General features: G+C 32.2%; 1 protein-coding gene across 5 annotated transcripts in view; it reads left to right on the forward strand.

The window, feature by feature from the left end:
• The window catches only part of NEGR1 (neuronal growth regulator 1), an 865,843-nt gene that overhangs the window by 11,140 nt on the left and 837,879 nt on the right, over positions 1-16,824 (forward strand). The gene's annotated exons all lie outside the window — the stretch shown is intronic.

The following is a 16,824-nucleotide window of genomic DNA, read 5'->3' on the forward strand; positions in this document are numbered from 1 at the left end:
TAATCATGATGAAACCATCAACATCATGATTCAGATTCAACTAACACCATGATTCAGAATCATCTAACATATATTGAGTACCTACTATATATGACATATTTTCACAACAATATGCAATGAGATATTGCTTTCCCAGTTTTATAGCCAAATAAATTCAAGCAGAAAATGTAGGATAACTTGCCCCAGGTAGTACAGGTAGTGACTGAGCCAGAATTCAAATCTGGGTACTTTTATCCCAAGCCCCTTAACTTTATTATCTTGTATCTCACACTAAGAATAGATCAGAACAGTGGATACATTTAGTGCTTACTCAGTTATTGAACATTTATTAAGGACCAGCTGCACTTTAGTTACTAAGTTGACAATGATTAAAAGAATCAAGACAGTGTGTTATGTGATGAGAAATATGAAATTATTTTAAGTGAGAGTAAGTACTTAGAATATATTGCACAGTTGAATTTACTAGATATATAATGGTGAATTCTTAAAACTATAAATATTCTGAAGAAAAGCCTCTCATCACAAAATGATTTTATCCCTAGTGATTACAGCTATTGATAATACAAGAGAAACTGATTCTGTCTCTAATGATTACAAGCTACTGATAATACAGGATAAAAAATGAACAGCTTTGAATGGCACTTACAGTTAGGGGTTAAACATTGGTTATCTCCCTGAGTCTTGCAGCAACCCATAACTTTTCTCCTTTGTAAGTGGAGAAACAAACCCATAGAAAAAGAAGAATTTTCTGAGCTTTAATACAGCTAGTAAATGGCATAACGGGGGTTTGACGGCTTCCATGTCTTCGAAGCCCTTGCTCAATTTTTTTTAAAGCTATTAAAAAAAAAAAAAAGAGGCTAGGAAGTCCTGTCTTGGCTCAGTGGTTAAGGTACCCGACTAGTATGCATGAGGATGTGGCTTCCATCCCTGGCTTTGCTAGGTGGGTTAAGGATCCGGCGTTGCCATAGGCTGTGGTGTAGGTCGCAGACGCAGTCGGATCCCCCTATGTATTTCTCAGAGCTTTTTTTTTTTTTTTTTAATTTGCCTTTTTAGGGCCGTACCCTCGGCATATGGAGGTTCGCAGGCTAGCGGTCGAATAGGAGCTGTAACTGTCTGCCTATATCACAGCCACAGCAATGTGGGACCTAAATCACATCTGTGACCTAGACTAAGGCTCAGGACAAAGTCAGATCCTTAACCCACTGAGCAAGGTCAGGAATCGAACCCTCATCCTCATGGATGTTAGTGGGATTTGTTACTGCTGAGCCACAAGGGGAGCTCCCTCGGAGTTTTTTGTATACTGTGTCCTTAATGGGAAAAGGAAACGAAGCTATTGCTTGCTATAGTATTCGAAGTCTCAAGTTTAATCCTTTGAATACTGATGCTGGTATAATTCTAAAAAGCTGAATCAGGTTGAATTAGAACCCTCCCCCTCCTTTGAAAATAGTTAGGCAGCCTAGAATGTTGGGCACTATTCTTTCCCCAGACTGATGAAAGTATTAGAAAAAATATTCAGGGACCTATAAAAGATGCTTTTATTTCAGTTTCGTTAAACATATCAGTAATATGTTATAGAATTTTATGTTTAATTGCAGTCAGTAAATCAAATGAAATGTTAGCATTAATTTGCTTTTTTTCTGATAGCTGGTAGGAGTATATATAGTTGATATCCTAATTGAATGGAAACTTGTTTTTATCTGCTGCTGTGTAAGAATAGAGTGCTTGGGGTTAATAAATGCAGACTGTTGCCTTTGGAATGGATTAGCAATGAGATCCTGCTGTGTAGTACTGGGGACTATGTCTGGTCACTTATGATGAAGCATGATAATGTGAGAAAAAAGAATGTACGCATGTATGTGTAACTGGGTCACCATGCTGTGCAGTGGAAAATTGACAGACACTGTAAATCAGCTATAATGGAAAAAAAATAAAAATCATTATGTAAATAAATAAATAAAACAAAAAAAGAATCTTCATAAATGTGCTTACATATCCACCTTCTACAGATCTTATGTATGCATCTAAAAGGAGAATATATTTTATAATGACTTGTTCTTTGGCTATGCAAAGCTTTCCTAATATAAAGTCCTATGTTTCTTATTCATTCAAGGACATTTTCAACTCTGTCTAGACTAATTCCAACTCCTCTTTTTCTGAGTACTGAATTCCTTCACCTTTCCATTTCATAATGTTTATTCTGTCAACTTCACATCACAGTATTGTTATCTATTTAGCCTCTACAAAGGAAGACCATTGTCTTATATAACAATGATTCGTATATACGTTTGCAAATTCTTCACAGGACTTTGTATCTGCTACTTGTACAGACTATATTTACTAAATTCTAGGGTATTTGATTTTTCATTTTCTTTTCTTTTAGGAATTTGTTTTGTGTTTTTCCCCACTCATTGTGTAGTTCTTTGCCCATAGAAACATTTTCTTTCAAACATTCATTCACCAATTTTCAACATATATTTATTGAGATTAACAGCATATATATTTAAGAGATAATGTCCCTTCTTTGGAATTTACATTCTAGTTAAACCTGTATCCCTAAACAGTGTTGTATGGTGTAGGAACTTATGTTTGACTTTTTACTTCACAAGCTATTAGCTCGGTGGGCATAAGCAAGTTATTTGGTTTTTATGAGACTCAGTTTTCTTATCTATAAAATGAAAATATGATAGGTACTCCGATACTTTTCTGAATGCTATTAATAATGTATGTGAGGAGTTCCCGTCGTGGCGCAGTGGTTAACAAATTCGACTGGGAACCATGAGGTTGCGGGTTTGATCCCTGGCTTTGCTCAGTGGGTTAAGGATCCGGTGTTGCCATGAGCCGTGGTGTAGGTCGCAGACGTGGCTCAGATCTAGCATTGCTATGGCTGTGGTGTAGGCTGGCAGCTGCAGCTCTCATTAGACCTCTAGCCTGGGAACCTCCATATGCCGTGGGAGGGGCCCTAGAAAAGGCAAACAACAACAACAACAACAACAAAATGCATGTGAATATGTCCAAAGGAATATTCAGCACATGGTTGGTGTTCAATGGCAATGTCTTTTTCTTTCTGTCTTATTATTTATAGCTGTTAACTTATCTCTAGGACTATCTAGTTAAAGAAATTGTTGCATGTTATTTGTGATTCCTGTATTGTATTTGTTACCTAATATCTTATGAAGCTTGACTATTTTTAATTCAAGGCAGCTTTGTGGTACCTTGAAAAGTAAAGTTATCACTTGACTCTCATTCATCTTGTTTCTATTGCTTGGACTAATTTTTTTCTTCGTCTAAGATGCTTTGCCTTTGTATTGTCCTCTCTTTGATAGTTTTATACATGAATTTTACCCTAAATTTACCAGTTTTGACATATTCTGAATGTTCATGAACAATGTATTTTCTTCCTGATATTCTTGTCATCATTATATGTTTCTTCTAAAATTCTACACTTTTCTCAGTATACTTGCATTATCATTTTTCTTGGTTGGAATGGTTATATAAGGAACCCTTCATAATTATCACCTGTTCCTCTGTTTGATCAACCAAGCAAACAGTATTTGAAATTCTTCTACAAATAATTATTCATTGAATTAGAACTTCCATGCTTTAGTCACTTAATTTTATGAGTTAATTTGAGCCTTCTACCCACAGTGGAATGCATGACACTTCTGTCTAATCTCAATAATTGATGAGCTGATTTTCTGACTTCCTGGGCATTTTTAAAAAATCTCATCATATTTGACATATATAATCACTTGGTTTCTGGCTGACAATACCTAGACTTTTCTGTATCATTTATCTTCAAGTAGTATGCAGTTTTCATGATGATTATATGAGAAAAATGACTAAAATGTAAATTATTGTTAATTTTTTTCATTTACATTAAAACCTCTATTCACCTTTCTTCTCCTATGCAAGAATAGTGGACTTTTAAAAATTTCATTTAATCCTTTCATTACTTCATCATTTTTTTACTTCCACCTATCTATACATGTGCATTCAGATTGGGCGTTTTAGAAAGACGTCATATTTCTTTGAATAGTTAAAAAATTTGGATCAAGAAACTAATTAAGATTAGTTACTTCTCTATAAAATGGATTAATGATATTATCGTACTTATGGGTTATGATAAATAAGGTTTGAAAACTCCTTAGTGTCATGCCTCCTACAAAATGAATAATGAATAAGTTTTAGCTATTATTAATTTTGTAAATATCATTAACAGTATACTTTTATTAATAATTTAGGGGATTAGCTGACAGCATCCAAAATCAAGATCCTCTGATAATTTGCTTACTTCTGTATACTCTGGCATACTCGAGGGACTTATTTCATTTATTTTTTATTTCTGATAGGACCTTTGCACTTGTCCCATCTTTTGTGGGACTTTCTTCTCCACGTCAGTTGATTTTCCAAGATGGCTTTTCATAATTTCTGAGTTCTATTCATTTTCTAAATGTAGCTCCATGCTAATTATTTCATGGAATCTTTTTTAATTGCCCAGAACTGAAAAGTCAAAAGCAAAATTGAAATGAATGGAAGTGTGTGTGTGTGTGTGTGTGTGTGTGTGTGTGTGTATATATATCCCCAAAGGTATAATATATATCCAACTACAAACATGCATGTGCATATTTACAAACTTATTTACTTCATAATTTTGTAAGCCTGAACAATTACCTCACATTCATACTGGACTTAAAAAAATATGCCTGGTGAACATAAGCAGTTCCTTCCTTGTATTTTGGTTATTTAAGTACATGTTTTGAAAAATACCTCTACCCTACCATAGGCCTTGAGAAGGAAGAATTGTTACCTTAATTGCCCCCTTCAGTAGGCTTGGTGAATAGAAGATTGTCTGTGGAAATAAGTAAGTGAATCTTCAAAAAAGCTAGTGTCTCATAATGGAATCTTTCCATGTTTGGCTTGTGAATGTTACCTACTTAGACATGTGTTTCTAATTTGTTAGCTTATAGTAGTTTACTATTAATTAACATATTTTATATACAAGTCCCTCTTGGAGTACAGGTTAAGGTGTGTGTGCATCCACATATCCATTTCTTAGTGTTCATTTTAGTTTTATACAAATCACTAACCAGAAATTTTATGAGGCAGGGGGACATGTTTGCCTTATAAATATTACTCCCATATTCCCAGAAAATATTAATATTGGTAATATTATAATGGTACAATAATATGGATGGGAAATATTCTTATTAAAGATCATCTCAGGAATTAAAAACAACATTGCCTAAAAATAATATTTTTTTGGTATTCAATTAAATAAAATCACTTGAATTCTAGAGTGAATGGTGCTATAGTGTTTTTCCCCCTAATTTTTTTGAGTAGAGCAATCATCAAATAGGATATCACAATTTGGGAAAAAGAATTAAGTTACAATATAATAAGACCAATTGAATTTATTAAGAGTGGGATAATTGTAATGAATATTGTATCATGGTAATGAGGATAATGCCTGTGACTTCTGTAGCCTAACCAAAAATAATTTTAAAATTCTTAAAATTAGGAAGGCAGCTCATTAAAAACTTTTTAAATATCTTATAAAATCTTAATAGGCACACTTAATATTGCATGCTTTAAGAATTTAAGAAATAAGAGTCCTTAGTTTGGTTTTAACAATAAAGAACTTTTGGTTTATGATGCTTTTCTGATTTAGTAATTAAATGTAACCAAATACTTAGTGGAACATTCGATAAATGGTTTGTTGATTGATTGTTTTACATTTCCTTGAACAACTCTTCACCACTGACTTGTTATTCCTAATGGAGAGGCATTATATAAAGTAATTCTTAGTAGTTAAATTGTGCCATTTGTATCTGTTATTTCTCTTAGAGAAAACTCAAAAGAGGAAGTTTGATACACTCTTAAGATTAACTGGAAGTACTGACGTTGATTGACTTTAGTACCACAAAGCTAACTAAAATAAAAAGTTAACAAAAATTGTCTTGTCAATAAGAGTCAATTTATTACCTGTTAAATTATATTCATTTAGCATTAGCAGATAGGCTGGTGATCAGATAGTCAGACAGCTATCATCATTGATGCATAATTAAAACAAAATATTGTCCAGGTGTTTAGAGTTATAGCTTAGAGAAAAAAAATCTGACATATAATGTATATACAAATTAATACCAATGGTTTAGTTATATAACATTTGATTAAAAATAAAATAGTTATTAAACTATTTTATGAAGAAATGAAAATTGAATAACTACTTAAAATTTGCTTAGCATAAGAGTTTATATAATGAATTATAAATGTTTTAATTTAATAAATAATTTCAAAATAGACAAATATATAAAGTAAGTTCTTGCTAATGGTTTTCCATAGATAGAAAAATTAGGCTTAGGTACATTTAAATTTTTTTTTTATTTTGTCTTTTGTCTTTTCTAGGGTCTCACCTGCAGCATGTGGAGGTTCCCAGGCTAGGGGTCCAGTTGTAGCTGTAGCTGGCGGCCTATGCCAGAGCCGTGTCTGCGACCTACACCACAGCTCAAGGCAACACCGGATCCTTAACCCACTGAGTAAGGCCAGGGTTGAACCTGCAACCTCATGGTTCCTATTCAGATTTGTTAACCACTGAGCCACGACAGGAACTCCTAAAAAAATTTTTTTTATGTTCAGTAAGAGAGTTTTTAAAGAAAAAAATAATACTGGCATTTTAAATGATGAATTTTTCAAGTAACAAAAACGTCTGTACATTGTTGAACATTTTGTAGGTGTCAGTAGGGGCTGTATTTTCTGTTATTAAAAATAATTGCTATGTTTAAATATAAAATATATTTAAATTTTACATTTATATTTTTACATTGTAAAAATTTGACATTTGAAAAAAGGTAAACATTAGTATAAAACTATTTATACTAATAAATAGTTTCCATATATTATTTTACTTTGAATAATAAACAATAAAAGACATTGTAGGATGATGAATATCAAAAAATAAAAATATAATTCTTAAAATATATTTATTTTTAGTATTAATTTTTCTACATTTAAAAGCCTTCAACATATTCTCTAATTGTTTAATAAAGTGTAAGTAATTCCATTAAAGTAGAAATCAAGATATGATTATAAATAGATAAATTTTGAATTAAAATTTAAACTTAGATTTCTTTCATTTTTGAAAATAATTTATATTATTATAAAATAATTTAATATTAAATTTTGCTTACAGGTATTCTTATTTAAATATCACAACATACTTATGAGGTAAGTAGCACAAGTGTTAAAATTCTAATTTTACTAATAAACACAGGCTTAGATGTTTAAATACTTTTTGATTACAAAAAATAATTATGTCTTGAAAATATGAAAGCTTGGACAGGAATTCAGTCTGAATTTTTGTTTAATATACTTTCTTCATATTACTGATTGCATACACATAAACTACTCAATGGTACAGATTTTATTTTGATATAAAGGGACTCTAGAACATTTTATAGTGGCCCTGATATTGAATATATCTGTCATAACTGATACCTCTAATTTCAGGAGATGAATACCTGTTAGTGCTGGTTCTTTAGCCAGATGCACAGTGAAGAAATTATGCTACCACCTCACTTAATTTGGGGTTGAAATTAATTATCAGAGAGAATTTTTACAGAGAGAAGTGCCTGTGTGGCAGTAGTTTGAGAGAGAACAGTCTATTCAAGTAAAAGAGAACTTTAAGTTCTACAGGGTGTGTTTTCTGTCCATTTTGTTTTGTTTTGTTTTGACTAGATTCATTCATCTCAAGTTTATATATATTTATTCATCTCAAGTTTTATACATTTATATAATTTAAGGTTATTTTTATTAAGCATATATTTAATTTAACAACATATTCTCCTTCCCTTGTTGGTTAGAAAAACAAAAACAAACTACTTAAACATTAAAGTAAAATGTTCCTTTTGGAGAAGTAAAACATCCATTTTGTATACTTAATTTCTAATAATAAAGGACTTTGATCACTTTTGATCAGCATTTTCCCAAGTGATGTTATGGGGAAAGCTAATCTATGCAATAATACAAAACAATCTCTTTCAGCTGACCTGTATGTGATAAACACTCTGTTTCTTCTAAAAAATTCCAACAGGTGCCCACAGCATACAATGAACGTCTTTTTAAAATGTATGTAGAAGTTTCTTCCTGTGAGTTGAATTTTGAGGTTAGCAGAGTCAGTTAAGGTATAAGATATTTTTTGAAAATAATTATGTTTGACTAGATGTAGATGGAATAACTGTAACATATTTGTAGCAAAATTATTAAAATCTAGATTAATCCTACATTCAGAATGTTTAACAAGTGTCTTTTAATTGTCATTCCACTTTGAAGAACAAGAAACTGAAAGTCTGATCATCTTAAGTGGAACATTATGTGATACAAGAAAGACATTGTGGAACTTTAATCAGAAGTCATATTTGGAGTTCCCATCGTGGCGCAGCAGAAACAAATCCTACTAGGAACCATGAGGTTGTGGGTTCGATCCCTGGCCTTGCTCAGTGCGTTAAGGATCCGGCGTTGCTGTGATCTGTGGTGTAGGACGCAGACATGGCTTGGATCCCACACTGCTATGGCTCTGGTATAGGCCAGCGACTACAGCTCGGATTAGACCCCTAGGCTGGGAACCTCCATATGCCGCAGGTGCGGCCCTAAAAAGAAAGACAAAAGCCAAAAACTAAAAAAGTCATATTTGCAATTTTGTTGCAGAAAAATTAATTCTTAGATTTAACATGAAATGTCAAATATTAATTTTCCCAAATATGTAGTTTTATCAAAACCATTTTATCTTGGATTTTTTTTTTTGTTTTTTTTTTTTTGTTTTTTTGTTTTTTTTTTTTTTGCTTTTTATGGCCACATCCGTGGCATATGGAAGTTCCCAGGGTAGGGTTCGAATCGGAGCTGTAGCAGCAGCCACAGCAATGTGGGGTCCAAGCCGCGTCTGCCACCTACACCACAGCTCATGGCAAAGCCAGATCCTTAACCCACTGAGCAAGGCCAGGGATTGAACCCAAAACCTCATAGTTCCTAGTCAGATTTGTTTTCAATGCGCCATGATGGGAACTCCAATCTTGGATTTTTTTTTTTTAAAGAAGTACCTATTCAAATCAGAGTTCTGCATAACTTTGAGAAACATACATACATTAGAAAGTTTGCTATTAAATTTTATTTTAAAAAATGGCCGAAGTTAGAACATTTTTAATACATCATGCTAGGTGCCAAAAATCACAATACTATTCTCCACATTGGTTATGAACTTAAATGATAACAAATCTATAACATGGAATTTAAAAAGTTATGTTTCCATAGCGATTTGTTCACTCCTTTGTTAAAGTGTGTGTTCAGGCAGTTCACTTAACATTTCAAAGCCATATTATCTATAAAGTGGGGATTAATCTATATTTCACAGAATTTCTGAGGATCAAAAGAAGAAATTTACATAGAGCACTGGGTGTGGTGCAGGGTATAATAAGCCTTTGATGAGTTTTTGTTATTATTACTATTATTATTATTTTAACTTTATGGTACAGCTCAGTATCTCAGAAAATCATTTTAAATGAAAAAAGAAGCAAATCTATAAACACAAAAATCACAAGGTAAAAATCCAAATAATTACTACTGAGAAGTGAAGTGTAAGAACATTAAAGGAGGTGAGCTCTAAGAAACGATAAACTTTACCTGTTTTGCAGGTTTGCCAAGACAGAACTACATACAAGAATAGTTTTATTTGTATCCCATTTTGTCAGTGAAGGTTTATTAGGCTTCATTTGTGCTCTTGTTAAGTTCCATCAAATAGACATAATACTTACCCTTTAGAAGGATATAATGAGATGTATTCACTCTATGTGTAATGTTCCTTTCTCTACTAAGTTTGATATATTGGATAACTGCCCTGTGTTGCTGTTGAATATAGTAAAATAGGAAAAAAATTTCCTCTTGTTACAGATGAGGTAAAACTCTTCTTCTACCTTTGAGATATAGCCTTTAAATACTAGAACCCACTACCATAATTTAGCTGATTCCTTGATGAGCCATAAAGCATATCTTCAGTTGTCACAATTTGACTGAGTGTGTAATTGAGGAACAAATAATAAATATGTCAATTTATTAAAGGAGAAGAGAGAAAATAGTATGGAGAGAATTCTCAGATGCTGTCTAGACTCAGATCTACTTTATCCTCATCTCTTAACTGTCTCTTCAGGAAACTGGCTGTTTTCCTACTTATCCTCAGCACCCAGCACAGCTCCTTATTAAGTTTACTGCATTGAATTAAATTCAATTGGATGGATTGCTATTCATTGCTTTTTGTTTTAATATAATTTTCTAGTGCTGATCTTATATACATGGTAGATGCTGACATATCCTACCTACACTGCAAACTTTGGCTTACTTAGGCCTAGTCATAAACCATTTATATATGTGGTCTTGTCATTGTTCAGATCACATGATGCAAAACAGGAAGATGTAAACAATTTAAAATGTATAACAATAAAGAGCTTGGAAGTCAGCAGAAAAAAATACCATATTTTAATACTGAGATAATACTTTTTAAAGAATTTACATAATTTATTCTTCCTTACAATGCCCAGAAAGGCTTAATGTGGGGAGAATTGTAAAAGAAGTGAAATAACCAGGATCATGTAGGTATAAAGTAGGCAACCTAAAATGAGATAGTCTGTGTCCTGATATATTGTTTTCATGAAACTAAAGAAAGTGAAGTGTTGATTTTAATGCACAAAACTATATTAGTGCCTTAAGAATTTAATATATTAGGTTATTTTCCAATTATAGGCTATTTTTTCAGTACTAACCAACCCTTTTTTTTTGAAGGTAGAGTTCCAAAATAACTAAGTACCTACATTCCATATATTTGCATACCATTCATTACAAACTTATATTACATATAATAATTTAGTCATAATATCCTATGGGCTTCAAATTAATAACTAATTTTATTTCATAAATGCCTGTAGCTTATTTGTGTATAATTAATCTCTTTTTTTGTGGTAGGGGCTCTGTTTCTTCCCGATAATCTTAATGAAAACAAAGGTCTTAGGGGTGGAGGATCAGCAAATGTATACACATCATCATATACCTCTAAAAGCCCACTTGAATTTCTCCGCCTTGGCGCTATTGATATTTTGGCCTGGTTAATTCTTTGTTGTGGGGGCTGTCATGGGCTGAGGATGTTTGGCAGTCTCCTAGACCTCTATCCACTTGATACCAGTGGCACCAACCCCCAGAGTTATAACAGCCAAAAGGTCCTCATGTATTGTCAAATGTCCCCAGTGGGCAAAATAACTCTAGAATGTTTTTGGTTAACTACCTCATTACATATATTTTATTTGCATGTTCCATATTTGTTTTATTTGTCCTTTAATTTAGATTCTAATGTCATAATTATGCTGTATTAGTTCTCTAATCATATAAATAAAACTTGATTAAGCAGTATGTGAAACTAAAGTTTTTATTTATATGCAGGATACATGTTCTAGTTTTACATACATTTTAACTTACTGAATTTCTTTTCCTTCTGTGAACTGCAATAATGAAATAGATGTTAGGAAACAAATTATGTTTGATATAAACAAAGAATTGAAGTTACATTGTTAGAGTAATTATAACTCATAATTCATTTTAATTTCAAATGTGTATTTTCTATCTCCTCAACAGTTTAAAACAGATAAACTATAAAAGCAGACAAAAGGCACGTTCTTGTTTTCCACTGTTCAGAGTGGGGTAAAGGGATGGGATCTGGCCAGCCATTACAGAGTTAAAATTTAGAGTAAATGATTGCAAAAACCAACTTGTTTGAAATCCTCAGCTGGATGAGCATTGTGTCAATAGTTTTCTGGTATTTCTTGATGATATCATGTTAGTCTGAAGAGCACTTAGCAGATAGTAATTATCACCTGGTGAACACTTTAGTGAAAAAGGTAAAAGTCTATTCAGTATATACAAAGCATGCTCAATTGTTAACCTAAACAAGTTACTAAGCCCTAGTATTTTGGCGATACTGTACACGAAAACAAAAAGGCTGTTGTGCATTATTTTATAAATATATGTTTCCCAGTGATTGCATTCAAATTTCTATTATTTTTATTAAAGAGTGGGTCAAATAGTTTAACACTATACAGTTCATGTATTGTGTGATTACCATGTAAAGTCCAACATATGAACTTCTAGATTGCTGTTAAGTAGGATTTTGAAGTATTTTTTAATTTGGAGAAAAAAGTAAGTAGTCACTAGATTTCCATGAAAGTTTAATGTTTTACAGTTAATATGTATTCTTGGAGTTCCTGCTGTGGCACAGTGGGTTAGTGATCTGGCATGTCTCTCTGGAGGCGCCATTTCAACCCCCAGCCCAGTACAGTGGGCTAAGGATCCTGCATTGCTGCTGCTGTGGCATAGGTCTGAGAACTTCCATGTGCCATGGGTGTGCCTGAAAAAGAAAAAATAAATAATATTTATTTTTGATAAATAATATATTTTTTAAATTACTCAATGAATTTTATTACATTTATAATTGTACAATGATCATCACAACCCAATTTTATGGCATTTCCATCCCCAGCTCCCAGCCCATTCCCCCCCACAACCTGTCTCCTTTGGAAACCATAAGTTTTTCAAAGTCTGTGAGTCTGTATCTGTTCTGCAAAGAAGTTCATTGTGTCCTTTTTTTAGATTCCACATGTAAGTTATAGCATATGATGTTGGTGTCTCACCGTCTGACTTCACTTAGCATGATAATTTCTAGGTCCATCCATGTTGCTGCTAATGCCATTATTTCTTTCCTTTTAACTGCTGAGTAATATTCCGCTGTGTATATGTACTTCTTGATCCACTCCTCTGTCGATGGACATTTAGGTTGTTTCCATGTCTTGACTATTGTATATAGTGCTGCAATGAACATTGGAGTACATGTATCTTTTCGAGTCATAGTTTTCTCTGGATAGATGCCCAAGAGTGGGATTGCTGAATCAAATGGTAATTCTCTTTTGTTTTTTGAGAAATCTCCATACTGTTTTCCACAGTGGTTGCACCAATTTACATTCCCACCAACAGTGTAATAGGGTACCCTTTTCTCCATACCCTCTCCAGCATTTATTGTTTGTAGACTTTTTGATGATGGCCATTCTGGCTGGTTAAGGTGGTACCTCATAGTAGTTTTGATTTGCATTTCTCTAATAATGAATGATGTTGAACATCTTTTCATGTGATTTTTGCCCATCTGTATGTCTTCTTTGGAGAATTGTGTGTTTAGATCTTCTGCCCATTTTTGAATTGGGTTGTTTGTTTTTTTGGTATTGAGCTTCAGAAGTGTTTATAAATTTTGGAGAATAGTAGATATTCTTAAATGAGCACATTTTAATTTTTTAAGTAAGATACATGAGATAGAGTACACTAATACCCAGAATAAGTTAATATAGTGTCCTGATTTTTTAATTATATTCTGGACATCTGTTTATTCATTCATTTATTAATTCATGCACTCATTCAATAAATATTTCTTCAATACCTAATATATGCCAGGTGTTTAACTATCATTTCATTTTACTGCAAATGAAATAATTGGTTTTCATGAATTTGATATGAATTACACTCATGCTATTATTTTATCCAGATCATTTGTAAGTGAAATCAATTACTCCATCAGTAAATGACGTTATATTAGTAATAGTATGCATGTTAAATTTGTACACAATGGGAGTGTTTAACTTACCCGTACTTTCTAGTAAAAGATGAGCCCGATCATATTTTTTTAAAAATAAGGATTCAGCTTCATTTCTAATCGGGATGAACCATAAGTAGAATTGATGGACTGTTATAATGAAAGATTGCCTAAGCATTTGTGGAAACAGAAAACCTAGTGTGGATAATGAGGAGGAAAATACAAAAAAAAACAAAAAATATATTAAAATGTAGATATGATTATATACATTCTTACACAGATATATAAATCTAAGGGAATGTCTGAAAAAAATAGGAACGGCTATGAAATTTTTGGGAAAATTCACTAGAAATAAAATCAGAGAAATAAGTTTTTAAAGAAAGAGCAAAAATAGTTTAGTAGAAAAAGACAAAGTACTCTGTATAAAATGTACCAACATTTCACTGATGATTGTAACGTGTTGCATAAAATGCTCTTTCTTGATGTATACTCCAAGTGGGAGCCAAGGCATCATTTTTGAAAATATAAAAACTTTCAAAAATTTAAACTTGATGACTTGAAAAATAGCAGTCGTTCTCAAAACTTCATTCATTTCATCAAGGCTGCAAGCATTCTTTGATTGCCTCCTAAAAACATACAGTTCTACTAGGTGTTAAGGGACAGTTGTAAAGATGTTTTCCATTAGAAGAATATTTGATTGTAGCATTAATAAACACACCCGTGAAAGAGTTATCAGTGTACTACATATCACAAGCATCATAAAGAAAATGCATGATATAGAAATATAGAAGTAAGATTTGAGACTGACCTTGGGGTATGTGTAGAATTTTGGTAAAGAGAGAATATGAATCAGTCTTGGTACTGTTAGAGAATGTTATCTAACTTTGCCTTGGAAAATTCATTCTTTTGGCCTTGGCAAAATCAGTTGTAGCCACTTTAGGTCTCCATTTTTCATCTGTAAAATGATGAAGTTTTAAAAATTCCATCGTTCAGGGCTTTCATGTTGAATTAATCTTGTTCCAGTTATTTTCTCCTTGCCAGTTACTTTTTCTTCCAGCCATGTATCCAAGACAACTCTCAATTTCTTGAAATTTTCGTTTCAATATCATGGATTTGGTACTCATTCATTAGGCTTTTTTGATTACTGTTGACTGTGTTGCCAATATCAGGATGTCCCAATAATAATATTTCCATAGATTCCAACTAAAGACATATGTTAAATAGTTCCTGTAACTTATTTCTAATATCTAATTCAATTAAGAATGACTTTTAAATCAGTTAACAGTTACTCATTTCATTACTGGCAACACAGTGTTCAAGTATTTATCTCTTCCTGTATGAACACTTATTTATTCCTGTATGAGCATTTCGCATATAACATTTATTCCTGGCTTATTTTTTTGTGTCTCTGTGCTCTCTTTTATAGTTGCTTGGAAAAGATTCATAATTGGATATGTCTCAAGGTATAGCAGAAAGAATTATGTATTGAAGTGAAGATGAGTGTTGATTTATTGTTTAATCCCCATTCAGACTTATTATCACTCCATAAAAGTATTGTGATTCTATGACTTTATCTGAAATACACTGTATGACTTCTTTGCCTAAACTTCTGGGCACCTAGCCTAATGAGATGCGAGGATTTCCTAGAGAGTGCTCAAAGCATCCTAACATGAACTTTTCAATTCTTCAAGAATTTTTGAAAGAGGTAGAATGAAATGTTACTATTTAGAGATACTTTGTTGACACTGAAGAAAACATGGTGGATGAATCAAAACCCAATATCTTAAACAAACGCTATGGAATGAATTCAGTATAAACTCTGCAGCTACATTATCAGATAATTTGAAAAATGTCCACATCTGTGTACCGGTATGAACCAGTGCACCCAAGTATATGAAACCTCTACAGTATTTATACTTGTCAAACTATTGTTTGAGGTAAATAAAAGTTCTAATTAATTAAAACAATGAACAAGCATAAAAACAATAATAGAGCAACCTGCAAATGTGTACCCATCTTTAGTAGCTGTCACCGATTCATTGTTTCTTAGCAATTTAATTGCATTCTAAATGTAGAAAATGCCACTGTGCCTTAAATGGTTTTTTCTACTCATTTTAGAAAGTTTTAAATTAAAAAAATTATTTATTTATCATTTTAAAAGTAAATTTTGTTTTATTTTAAAATATTTTTTTTATTTTTAAATTTTATACTCACTTTTTATACTCATATTTTATACTAATTTATACTCAGAGGTCTGAACTGGATGGTATGAGGTTGTATCATATAATATTAGATCTATAAATCTATCTGTATACTATAGAATATGGATCACATACTACTTTTAGGAAGCTATATTTATAGACCTTCAAATGAGCACTCATCCTGATTAATTTGGAGTGCCCAAAGAAATACTATATTAATACTGTCCCTTCTTTCTCTCTCTTTTTCTTTCTCTCTCTCTCACACACAGACACATAAATACCCATCCTCTCTGAAAAAAAATTAAAGATAAATCAGTATGTAAACTATCAAGTCCCCTCTACACTTTACACAGGAATTATAAAGTAAAAAAACTTAGTTATGGAAAAAAGTAAATCAAAAATATGTTACAGACATAAGCTGTAATTGCTATGTGAGATTGGAGTTTATCAAATTCAAGTCATGGTGGTAGGGCTTGGTGCATTAATGCTTATGGTTTTTTTGAGCCCTGAGAGGACCTTGACATAAGATTAGAGTGGTAACAGAATGTTTGAATAAATTCATTGACAAACCCTTAAGAGGTTAGATTGCACATATTTTTATGTAAAAATTCAGAAATGGATGCTATGGGAACATTCAAATAAAATATGGTTTCAGTGAAAATGTGCTTTTATATAGTCAATTGTTTGTAGCCAGAATACCATGATATCTGAAAAATACAGAATAATGCACTGACATTTTTCTAAATAAAACTCTCTTGTCTGATCAGTTATATTTTTGAGAAGGAAATTTACTATGGTTGCCTGGATTATACCCTTTAATTCAAAGGAAAATTGTTTTGAAGAAATATGAGAAAAATGTTTCATTGTAAGGATATAATCAAATTATCCAAGCACAGTAGTGTGTATTTTTGTTTGATCCTTATTTTAGGTTGTTTTTGATAATATATTTTTGTTAAG

Source organism: Sus scrofa, chromosome 6 (assembly GCF_054392235.1).
Source record: "Sus scrofa isolate SSC_HxYL_T2T_F1_AM1 chromosome 6, Sscrofa_HxYL_maternal_Yorkshire_Landrace_v2.0, whole genome shotgun sequence".
Classification (NCBI taxonomy): Eukaryota; Metazoa; Chordata; class Mammalia; order Artiodactyla; family Suidae; genus Sus; species Sus scrofa.